Genomic DNA, 10,987 nt, shown 5'->3' on the forward strand with positions numbered 1-10,987 from the left:
TACAATTGCTCCGCTGTGATTTCCATCCCATGCAATCCTTCTCAGAATACAGAAGCAATGCTCTGAGCTTTAAAGCCTAGGGACTACGGCGTCTACCTGTCACCCGATGTGGTCGTACCTGACAGGCCAGCGGGATGTTGGTTGTTGTTGCAGCTCTTTGAGGATGCCGTTGGGTCAACATTTTGGCCGACACCTCATCCATCTCAGCTTCACCTAGCCACCTGAGCCTGCCCCTAACAAGGAGATGGGGGAATCAGGAGATGGGAGGGGTTACATGAGGGACATCGCCCGGGGAAACGTGTGAAGGTAAAGGACAGGTAGGGAAGTTCAAACAAATGTAAGATAAAGGAGAAATGTGGGGGGAGGGCAACTAAGGTAGAAATAAGTGTTCTTCAAAGAATAAGTACATGAAGTGGAGTGGAAAAGAGGAAAAATAGAAATGATGGCGGAAAAAGGAAAAGACTTGTCCGCATGTCAGCACTGAGGACTGTCCTTATATAATAGCTCCCAAAGGATTTTCACCGGTGGCAACGTGACCTACCCTGCTTCGACAATGGAAAAAACAACTGCCAATTAGTGTGTACTCCCAGGTATCATAGATGATCAGGTAATAACACTAGCATACAAAGTCTGAGATGGTATGGCTCCCATCTATCTGAATCCTCTTGCAAAGGCTTACGTCTCGGCCCGGCCGCTCCGGTCATCACAGGATCGTCGGCTAGCAGCGCCTACACCACGCTCAGGACAATCCAGACTCTTATCATGCATCGTTCCACAAATGTGGAATGACCTTCCAAGCACTACCAGAACAGGGGCTTCCTTTTCAACTTTCAAGAAACTCCTGAAGACCCTGCTCTTCAGAGAGCAACTTCTTAACTACAGCCCTCCCTGCACCCGTCCCCCCTCTCTACTGTCCACTCCTTGTTCCCTCCTCTCCATGACTGATGTCAATGTTGTGTTTGTTATTGTTGTTGTTAGTCTCAAGGGCAATATGCCGATTATCACTTGTAAGTCGCTTTGGACAAAAGCGTCTGCTGAATACATACACATAAACATAATAGGTCCGCTATGGTCAAGATAATGGGAGATCTCCAGCTTGGCTTTATATTCAAAAGTGAGAGTTGACATTCAGCCACAAATTTATGTCTTGCTGTCACATATTTATGTCTATACTATACTATACTAAACCATACTATACTATACTATACTATACTATACTATACTATACTATACTATACCATACCATACCATACTATACTATACTATACTATACTATACTATACCATACTATACTATACTATACTATACTACACTATACTATACTATACTATACTATACTATACTATACCATACCATACCATACCATACCATACCATATTATAACCATACTATACTATACTATACTATACTATACTATACTATACTATACTATACTATACTATACCATACTATACTATACTATACTATACTATACTATACTATACTACACTATACTATACTATACTATACCATACCATACTATACTATACTATACTATACTATACTATACTATACCATACTATACCATACTATACTATACTATACTACACTATACTACACTATACTATACTATACTATACCATACTATACTACTTGTAATTAAAAAGTTTCATTTATGTTTATTTATTTATGTTTATTCATTTATCAGATGCTTTTATCCAAAGCGACTTACAATTTATAACCTATAGGGCATGTTGTGATCTGTGGGGGAAACCGGAGTACCTGGAGGAAACCCACGCATGCATGGGGAGAACACGCAACTCCACGCAGAAAGGCTGCAGCCGAGTCGAGTTTCGAAATTGCAACCTTCGTGCTGCGAGGCAACAGTGCTAACCATTGCGCCATCATGCAGCCCATGCTTTCTTGTTGTTGATGCCAAATTTCATTTTCATTCAAGTCAGGTTATCAATGTCTATTTTGACATAAAACTGTACAATGAGAATTTAAATATTGGATCAGAAAGGAAGCTGCATTATTAAGCTATAGAAAGTTTTCTTTAAACAGGGTGATCATAAAACATGGATGCATCAATGATGGATAAGAAAATTCATGATTGATTCACCTCCCTTGAAAGTACCTGAAACTTGTACACTTACACGCTAGCATAGGCTCCACTCCACTTCACTCCACCCGGTCCTGCCCAGCCACTTTCATTCCACACTGCCTAAGGAATGTGATTGAGCACATGGGCGGTCTGTGGTCCGTGATGTCATAAATGCATCTCCAAGCACATGGGCAGGGCAAAAGAGCATGGAGAAGTATGCGGTGTCTCCTTTATTAAACAAAAGTGGCCTAAGGAGTCTTGCTTTTGGAGACTCTCTGTGATTTTGCACTCTGCTTTGCTGTGTGTGTGTGTGTGTGTGTGTGTGTGTGTGTGTGTGTGTGTGTGTGTGTGTGTGTGTGTGTGTGTGTGTGTGTGTGTGTGTATGTGTGTGCGTGCTCTGTCTTCTCAATCCCCAGTGAGTCATGGAGGATGGCTGCTTATACTGAGCCAGGATCCTCTGGAGGTTTCTTCCTGTTAAAAGGGAGTTTTCCTCTCCACTGTCGCTAAATGCTTGCTTAGTATGAGGATTTCTGTAAAGTCACTGACACTACTCAGTAACTTGATGCAATTTGCTGGGTTCCTTATATAGGAAACATTTTTTCTGACTGGCTTAATGAACTAACCTGGATTGGTATGTTTATTATGTGAAGTGCCTTGAGATGACTCGTGATTTGGCGCTAAATAAATAAATTTGAATTGAATTGAATTGAATATTAATCTATAATTTAGTAGTTGGGAAGATTCCAATGGTGTTGTGGGCTGACAGGTGAGGTATGCAATTGCTTGAGGTCCCCAGACCACAAGGGGTCCCCAGAAGACCAACACACTTTGAAGTCAAAACTGTATCAATAGTGAGACCCCCTCTGGAGGTGCTTGGGTTGCCTCGAGGGGTGGAGTACTGGCGGTTGCGAGTGGGACCCCTTGGAGGTCTTGGTGGCGGCCATGGGTCACTGCCTGGCAGCTACATTGCCCCTGGGCGGGTCTGGGTGGGTCTGGGATGGTGGTTTGCTGTGCTCAGCGTTGGGCAGGGGAGCCTGTTCATCAGTACCCCAGCAGAAAGGGTCAAACTCTGCTAACCGGTGATGGTTGTACCCCATGTGCAGCAGTACCGGGACCAGAGTGAATAGGGTGTGTATGGGGAGCATGAGTGGGTGTCTGGCGTATATTTTTGTAAGTCTTTGGTTGTATGTGCATGTGTGAGCATGAGGAAGGGAGTGTGTGACTGTGGCTGTGTCTCAATTCAGGGTTTGCATCCTTCGAAGGACCCAGCCCACCCGGCCGACGTGGGCTGCGTCCTCCGTCGGCCGGGTAGACTGGATGTTAACGGCTGTGAATTTGGACAGGCCTAGCCTTCATGAACTCCCTCGGCGAACGTTCCGTCGCCTAGCAACCGTGGAACCGCTGGGCAGAAGGGAGAAGGAACTTTAAACGATGGAGCTCGAAGTTTCATTTAGCTTTTTAACCCCCAGAAACCCAAATTTAGAAAACAACTGCAAAATCTTTTTTTAACCTTTCACATGTTGTTCTAGGAGGCCAGATAAACGGGCCTATTTACACATTTTAACAGTCAATAGTGTTGCAGAACCGAACAATAGGACCTATTAGCAATGTAAATGTAGTTTTAAAAAGAAAAAAAATGGGGAAGGTTTATTCTTGTAGACTTAAATCTGATGTTGTAATATTACAACCGTGGGTCTCTGGGGGTTAATCATTTCCTTGACTGTTGGAGAGCTAATTCAGAGAAAATACTTTAGACAAGCTGAGCCTGAGCAAAGATGTGATAATAGTTTTTAATACTTTCTAAGGGTCTTAATTTGACCAAAACCGATTTATCACCTTTTAAGACTTTTCAAGACCCAGCGGATACCCAGTAATATTAAACAATTCTCATTTGTAAACAAAAATAAAATTCAAGAGTTTAATGCAGAACTGATTTTATTTAGATATTTCTTTTATTTGTACATGTTTAATCTTCCTTAACCATTTTTTCCTAGCAAAGTAAAAAGCTGTCAAAGTTCTTCCTTCTCTCCTGTGCCCTCTGCGGCTCTGCCTCCATCTGCAGCCTCATGTCCTCCCTGATCAGCTCCAGGAGCTGGTCATCGCTGTCACCTTCCCCTGGATGCCCATTTTCTCCAGAATAGTCTTAACAAACATGTAAGAAAAGAAACAGATAGAGAAAAGAGGACAACGGGTTATTCCTTTCATGTTTTCGCAGAAAAAATAAACTCAAACGAGTTTTTAAAATATGAGATGTTATTGTACCTCCATGCCACAGCCGCCGAATACTTTGCTCCGGTGATCATGTGGTCCATCTCCGCCCTAAGCTTAATAAATTCCCTGGTTTTCTCTTTTGTTCCTAAAATACAAACTTCTATTAAAATCAGAGGGAAAACGTAGCGCGAGAAGTACGACACCGAGCGGCCGAACATACGAGCCGAGACCGCAATACAAGCACTTTTACTGTAACATTTCTAACTAAAATAACGTTCATGTATCACAAAAAGTCCTTAACCTAACAGTTTTCAAGTTTATACTGACATTTATATGCGCAATCCTCTCCGACAGCTCCCGCTTCGCTGTCCGCCATTGTTTTTAAGTTTTTCTGCTGGCCGGCCCGCAATGCATCTTGGGAAATGCTACCTATTGAAGGATACACCCGACCCATCCTTCATTCAGGCGAAAAGAAGGCCGCATTCGTCGACCGCATTTGAAGGAGTCTTCGAATTGGGACAGGCCTAGTCGCGGCGCTGTGACGTAACCGGCCGACGAATCCGGCCGACGTAGGATGCAGACCCTGAATTGAGACACAGCCTGTGTTTGTCAGGCGGGGCCTTTGACTCCTCTCTTCTCCTGGGACTTCTACTTGATGATATAGATCTTCGTCTCCCCTCCCCCTGCCACACCTGGTGTGGAATGTGGTGCCTTGGTCTGCCTGAGTGTTCGTGGCTCCCGGGTCAGGGGGTTTAAGATTTTTGGCGTTTGCCTGATCAATCCCGGTGGCTGCCTGGTGGGATCCGCTGGATCCCTGGGCTACGCTGGGTCCCCAGCGGGGGTGGTCGCCCCTGGGTCCCGGGCTCGGCTGGCTAGGGGGTGGGAGGCCACGGGCCGTTCTGTGGGCTTGCCTCCCGGGACTCTGCTGGCCGCTTGTTGTGGCCCCCCGGGGCGATCCTCTGTGCCTCTCGAGGGGGGCGGGGTCCTTTCTGGTTGCAGTCTCCTTGGGGTTCCTGTGTTCTGGGGCAGCGCCTGGATCTCTGGGACTTGGAGCTCCCCCCGTCTCCTACGCATCTTTGGGGGGGCAGATCTGTGGTCCCTCACACTCTCTAGTGGACGCTTTTATAGAGAAACTTTACATAAACAAGCGCATGTATACACACAAGTGCTCACATGGTGCTCTCAAAAGTATGGGCTTGGGCACGTTCAACACATGTCTCAAGGCTGTCATTGCCACTAAATGCACTGTGATTTATTATCGTGGGATTGTTCAGTTAAACAATGTTGATTTTATCTTTCATCATCAGGCTGATGCAGTGATAGCTTGTTCCTGATGTATTGTTGTGTGCCCCATTTTTTTCTATTCTTTCTCTTTCTGCAGGTCTAGAAGCAGACTCTTGTTCATTATTGTTTATTTTTGTGGAACCCCCACCCCCTTCCCCCCTTTCTCCCCACCTTTTTTCTCTTCCTTTCTCTTTCACCTCTACCTCCGTGTCTGGTCGGAATTACAAAGCATTCAAAAACAATAACAATAAAGTTTTAAGTATCAGGCGTGACATTAAAAGCAGACGCTTTGATGCTCCACCTGAGAGTAAATCTGTAAGGCTTGTTACCAGCATTCAGACATCAATTCTGTTTGCTTTACAGCCAGACAGGACACTGTAAAAAATAAATAAATAAATAAAAATAGAGAGACGGTGAAATGCTGCGATATCACACCACTGTTGGCCATCTCACACTCCCCGATGGGTCCTTCTCCATTCAGACTAGTAACCTAGAGATCAAACCCCCTCCATATTTCTTTGTTTGGGTTCCCTTGACAACTTTACAACATCACTAAAGGCATCCTCAACTCACACTTTGTGATTAACAATTGAGCTAATGCTTATTTATTAGCAGAGTTCGTATGATTCAGTTTAATTTAATTTTTCATAAAGAAATCACAACATAAGCATCCACAACCAATTCAATTTTGGAGTGAAACTTATTCAAGATGGCCACCATAGTCAGCTGACCAAAAACCCACCAAAATTGTGTCCCTTTAATTCAGACATTTCATTTCCATTCAAACATAATTTGTGATGTCATCACAGTCTGCAGTTTTCCCCAGCATATTTTTTTTATTTGATGTTTAGTACATCAACACAAAACAACACACCAACAGCTGAACTGCTAAATCCCTAAAGTCAATGTAAATGATGCTGCAGCAAAAGAGTCAAGTGCATAAACTGCCATTATCGATTTGAGAGAGAGAAGGAAAATGAACAAAACCACAGCACATGCATCAGATTACAGTTTTCCAGTGTCCTGCATTTTCTTGCATTGGGTTTGTGAAGTGCCATCATTAGAAACCACAAGAGAATTTCCATCTAATTAGGTTGTTTAGTTTGAGCCAAGAGGAAAAGAACCACTGGATCCAAATCTGCTTGTGCCGCTGAGGCCTGTGAGAGGCTCTTTTACTGAGCTCCGGGCTGTGTGTTTACCATCACATCGCTCTCCCTCCCTTCTCACCCATTTCTCTCGCCTTCTCTGGCTTTTCTTCCAGCTCTCCAACGGGCAGACTTGTATCTGTGTCCATTATTCATAAAGAAACACAGAGATGTGAGGTGCAGCTTACAGAAAAGACATGCCTGCAAGCTTAAAACACAATAAAAGCAACACCTGTAGGGTATAATGTGATCCAAACCTTTGTAAAGCTCGGTGATTCGCTGTTGTTGCGAACTAGTGTAATGGGAAGAAAAATAGTTTATTCCATAGCTTTCTAAATCTGGAAAGAACATCAGCTATACGTTATGATTACATGCTTTGATTGCATCCTTTGTGCATGCAGAACTGTGCATTAACATAACGCTCTATCCTTAGTCTATAACACACCACTAGATACCCGAATAAATGCCCCTCAGTCTTCCCTTCCCCACGCACCACTGAATCCACTCAGTCTACTTTTCATTGGACTTTAATTTCCAGCCTCGATCGACCACATTCCCACACCGCGCCTCTGCTTTTCTCCTTTTTATAAGCATGAGGAAAAAATCAACTAGGCTCTGAAACAGTGAGTGGGGAAAACTAATCAACTTGACATCAATTAATGGTAGTGGAAAGGCTTTTTACTGACTGGTTTTTAGGGGAGTATTTTTTAAAAGAGGAGAGAAGATACCAGAAAATAGTGGTCTCGCTGGAGTTCAGCTGCATTGAGTGTGATGTTACACTCAGTCCAGCTTCGGAGTTGGATAAGATCCTCAATGATTTATGTACTTAGGTTCATTCCTATAGGTGCAGCTCCATAAAAGTATTGATTATTGTTGTACAGCAGTTGGTTGTTAGTTTGTAAGTGAAAAGGCTGAACAGGTTGTTTTCTTTGGCTGTCTGTACTCCTTTTTTAGGAATATTGATGCGCTGGTGGAAAGATGAACAACTACATAGAATTTGGGAAAGGTGGGATGGTGAAGGACGAGGAGAGATGAGATGATGAATGCTGAACTCATGGCCTTCATCTCTATTTTATAACACATTTTGGTTTCCTGTTATGAATTATTCATGACATGGGGGGTTTCATTTCTCTTCATTTAGCTTATATACTCAGAGAAACTGTTGTTTGTCATCGAGTGAGAAGCGGCCAAGACAAAGCCACAGTTCCCCAACAAGATTAGGAATGTCTTGGATTTCCATTTCTTAACTGATGGTAGGATTAAGGGTGAGGAGGACTGACGTGTTTGGGATTCATCTGATTGATCATCATTGAACTCGTTTATTCAAAACATAATTGTAAAACAAAATAAAAACAATCACAATTAATGAGTAAAGAAATAAACAGACTAAAAAATACATATGTTTCTGCTGCTCACCATTTTGAAAAAAGTTTTTATCTCTGTAACGTCCAGAAATGGTCAATTTCCACCTACATATTGACCTAATGCCACTGGTCATCTGCAGACCTAATTCTATCCTCTAAAGTGGATTTTACACTCTATCTCGCTACAAGCCAGAAGGATGCTGCAACCTTGTTGACGTTTCAGGAGGAACACGTCGTCAGCCTGTGTTCCCAAACAAAGTCTTCACTGATAACACCACAGGAGTGCCCACTCTCTATAATAGGAGGATTGCTTCAGCTGATATGAGTAAATCCTTCGTACAATAATAATAATAATGTTTTGATTAATCTGTGCTTAAATCAATAAGGTTGATTGATCTGTGCTTGAATTACTGAAAGTATGAAATGAATTATTACATGATAATTAGTAATGATATAAGAAATCAACCTCATAGCTTAACGCAAACCAAATTCTTTCCCTTTTACACCCATAACTCAGCTCTTCTCGATACGAAAGTTCTGATAACATCATATTCGCACATAGGCACCATACATCACATCTCCTCCACCTAGATTCATCCACCACAGTAAATATTAGTTAACTTGTCATGTTTTAATTGTTTGGAAAATAAATTCTTACTTTTACTAACCTGAGTCATCCATCTCATCCATCATTGATGCATCCATGTTTTTAAGACACAGGAACAGGTCAAGTAACCTACAAAAATACATTTTTTAATTAAATTATAGATAACAATTTAAATAACTGAAATGTATATTTCTGACATGTTTGTGTTTGTAAAAAGTTAAATGTTTTGGATACCTACTGTTATTTTAATAAAAACAAATAAATGTGCAATGCAGTACATCGCCACTGGCTACATTCTCCCAGTGTTACCACACGGATCAATTTGGTGTGCCACCCCAAAAGTTTCTTTGGCCCCATCTGGCCACCCCTATCAATTTTTTCTGAACGCGCCCCTGGTGGCTGGGCTCAGGGGATAGCTGTGAGTAAAACCACTACTCCTGCTTAATGAAATAAATGAGCTGTAGAGGTTTGTGCTGATTAGGACTCTTTTTAGCCACTTCTCTCTGTAGAGTTTGTGGGCATTTCCCATTGGGAAGCAATCCCAAGGGATTAAAGTGTATACCAACTACATCTTGGGAATTCCTCAAGAAGATATGTACACATTATACTGAGATAGCATTCAACACAATCAGCTACTGACAGTTATTTTTTTCTCCCTTGCACTTATTTTAGGGGCATATGGATGAGAATTGATGTCAAACAATCCATTTAAGACTGAAATTTGTTGCTATAATTGCATTATGTACAATGTTCAATCAATGGACACAATTATTGACTAGTGGAAGTGTGTCATATAGCAATGCAAAACTAAAAGCTACATTTGCATGTAGGGGATAACTCTGGCGCAGCAGTAGTTCAGGAGGTAGAGCGGGTTGTCCAGTAATCGAAGGGATGAAGGATCAATCCCAGATCCCGGAAGAGAATGCTGCTGTTGTGTCCTTGGGCAAGACACCTAAGCCCCTTTGCCTGCTGATGGTGGTCACAGGGATCCGTGGCGCCAGTGCTCCGCAGCCTCAACTCTGTCAGTGTGCCCCAGGGCAGCTGTGGCTACATCATAGCTCATCCCCACCAGGGTCTGAACGTGTGTGTGAATGATACACTGTAGTGTAAAGTGCTTTGGTGTCCTCTGACTCTGAACGCCGCTATACAAATGCATCATTTATCAGTTGACTCCAAAGTCAGAACCAAATCCATTGGCACTTACACACTAGCATCGGCTCCACTCCGCCTGGACCAGGTTGGGAGTGTTCTCATTTAGGTAGCCTTGGATTTTCCTACGCCCAACCTCAATCTTTTCAGCCCTCTTTCCAAGGCGGTCCGCCTGGAGCAAAACAGGGCCGACACACCCACTGCCAGCTAATTGGCTGGTTCAAAATCACACGTACCGTTAGAGGGAGCCTCTGATTGACAGATAAAACCAGCCCGTGGAGGCTTCTTGCATGCGCTGTTCATTATCATTATGAATGTCATTATGAATGCTGTGGAGTTGACGAGCCTCTGACTGAAGCTGTTACTCTCTCTCACTACAGTGAAGAGGCGCGCACACACACACACACACAGACACACACACACACACACACACACACACACACACACACACACACACACACACATACACATACACATACACATACACACACACACACACACACACACACACACACACACACACACACACACACACACACACACGCGTGTGCACGCACACACACGTGACACGCACTAGTCAACACATATATTTGTCTTGTACCACATAATTTTTAATCTGAAGCTACATATTAAGCATATTCAGGGCAGAATATTGTTCCTGTTAGTGTTTAGTGTGAGATGATAGTAAATATTCCCTTTCTTTCTCCATCAACTTTACCTGATAGTAAGCTAACTTTAGGCAAACCAGCAGCACAACAAATATTTTCAAATAAGACTCACAAACCTGAGTCAACACCAGTATCATCAAAGCTGGGGTTCTGTCGCCGTACTTTTGGTCTAAAAAACGTCCTTATGTCCATCTTCACTCATGCGTTTCAAGCAGAGTGTAGAAAAAAACGGGCACTGCAGAAGAAGCCGGCTGTTGAAGGGCTTCTTCTTCAGTGGTGGAGGCTCAGGCAGGCTGTATACAAACTACTGCTAGCTGCTCCCTCTCTGTTGGACTTTGGTACTGCATGTTACTTCCATGTTTGAGATCCGGGGCTTTTCATTAAAGATTCGGGGCTTCAGCCCAAGTAGCCGGGCCTAACGCCGCCCCTGCTCTCGGTCAATGGATGCACGTTTTAACTGTATTTTAGACATTGAA

At 43.0% G+C, this 10,987-nt stretch overlaps 1 long non-coding RNA gene across 1 annotated transcript; it reads right to left on the reverse strand.

The window, feature by feature from the left end:
* Nucleotides 1–4,071: 4,071 nt before the first annotated feature.
* On the reverse strand, nucleotides 4,072–5,401 carry LOC139063337 (uncharacterized). The gene is made up of 3 exons (XR_011516705.1): nucleotides 4,622–5,401; nucleotides 4,346–4,439; nucleotides 4,072–4,225 (listed from the first exon to the last, which is right to left on the reverse strand). It is a non-coding gene; the product is annotated as an uncharacterized lncRNA (long non-coding RNA).
* Between the last annotated feature and the right edge of the window lie 5,586 nt (nucleotides 5,402–10,987).

The sequence above is a fragment of the Nothobranchius furzeri genome, chromosome 15 (genome assembly GCF_043380555.1).
Source record: "Nothobranchius furzeri strain GRZ-AD chromosome 15, NfurGRZ-RIMD1, whole genome shotgun sequence".
NCBI lineage: Eukaryota > Metazoa > Chordata > Actinopteri > Cyprinodontiformes > Nothobranchiidae > Nothobranchius > Nothobranchius furzeri.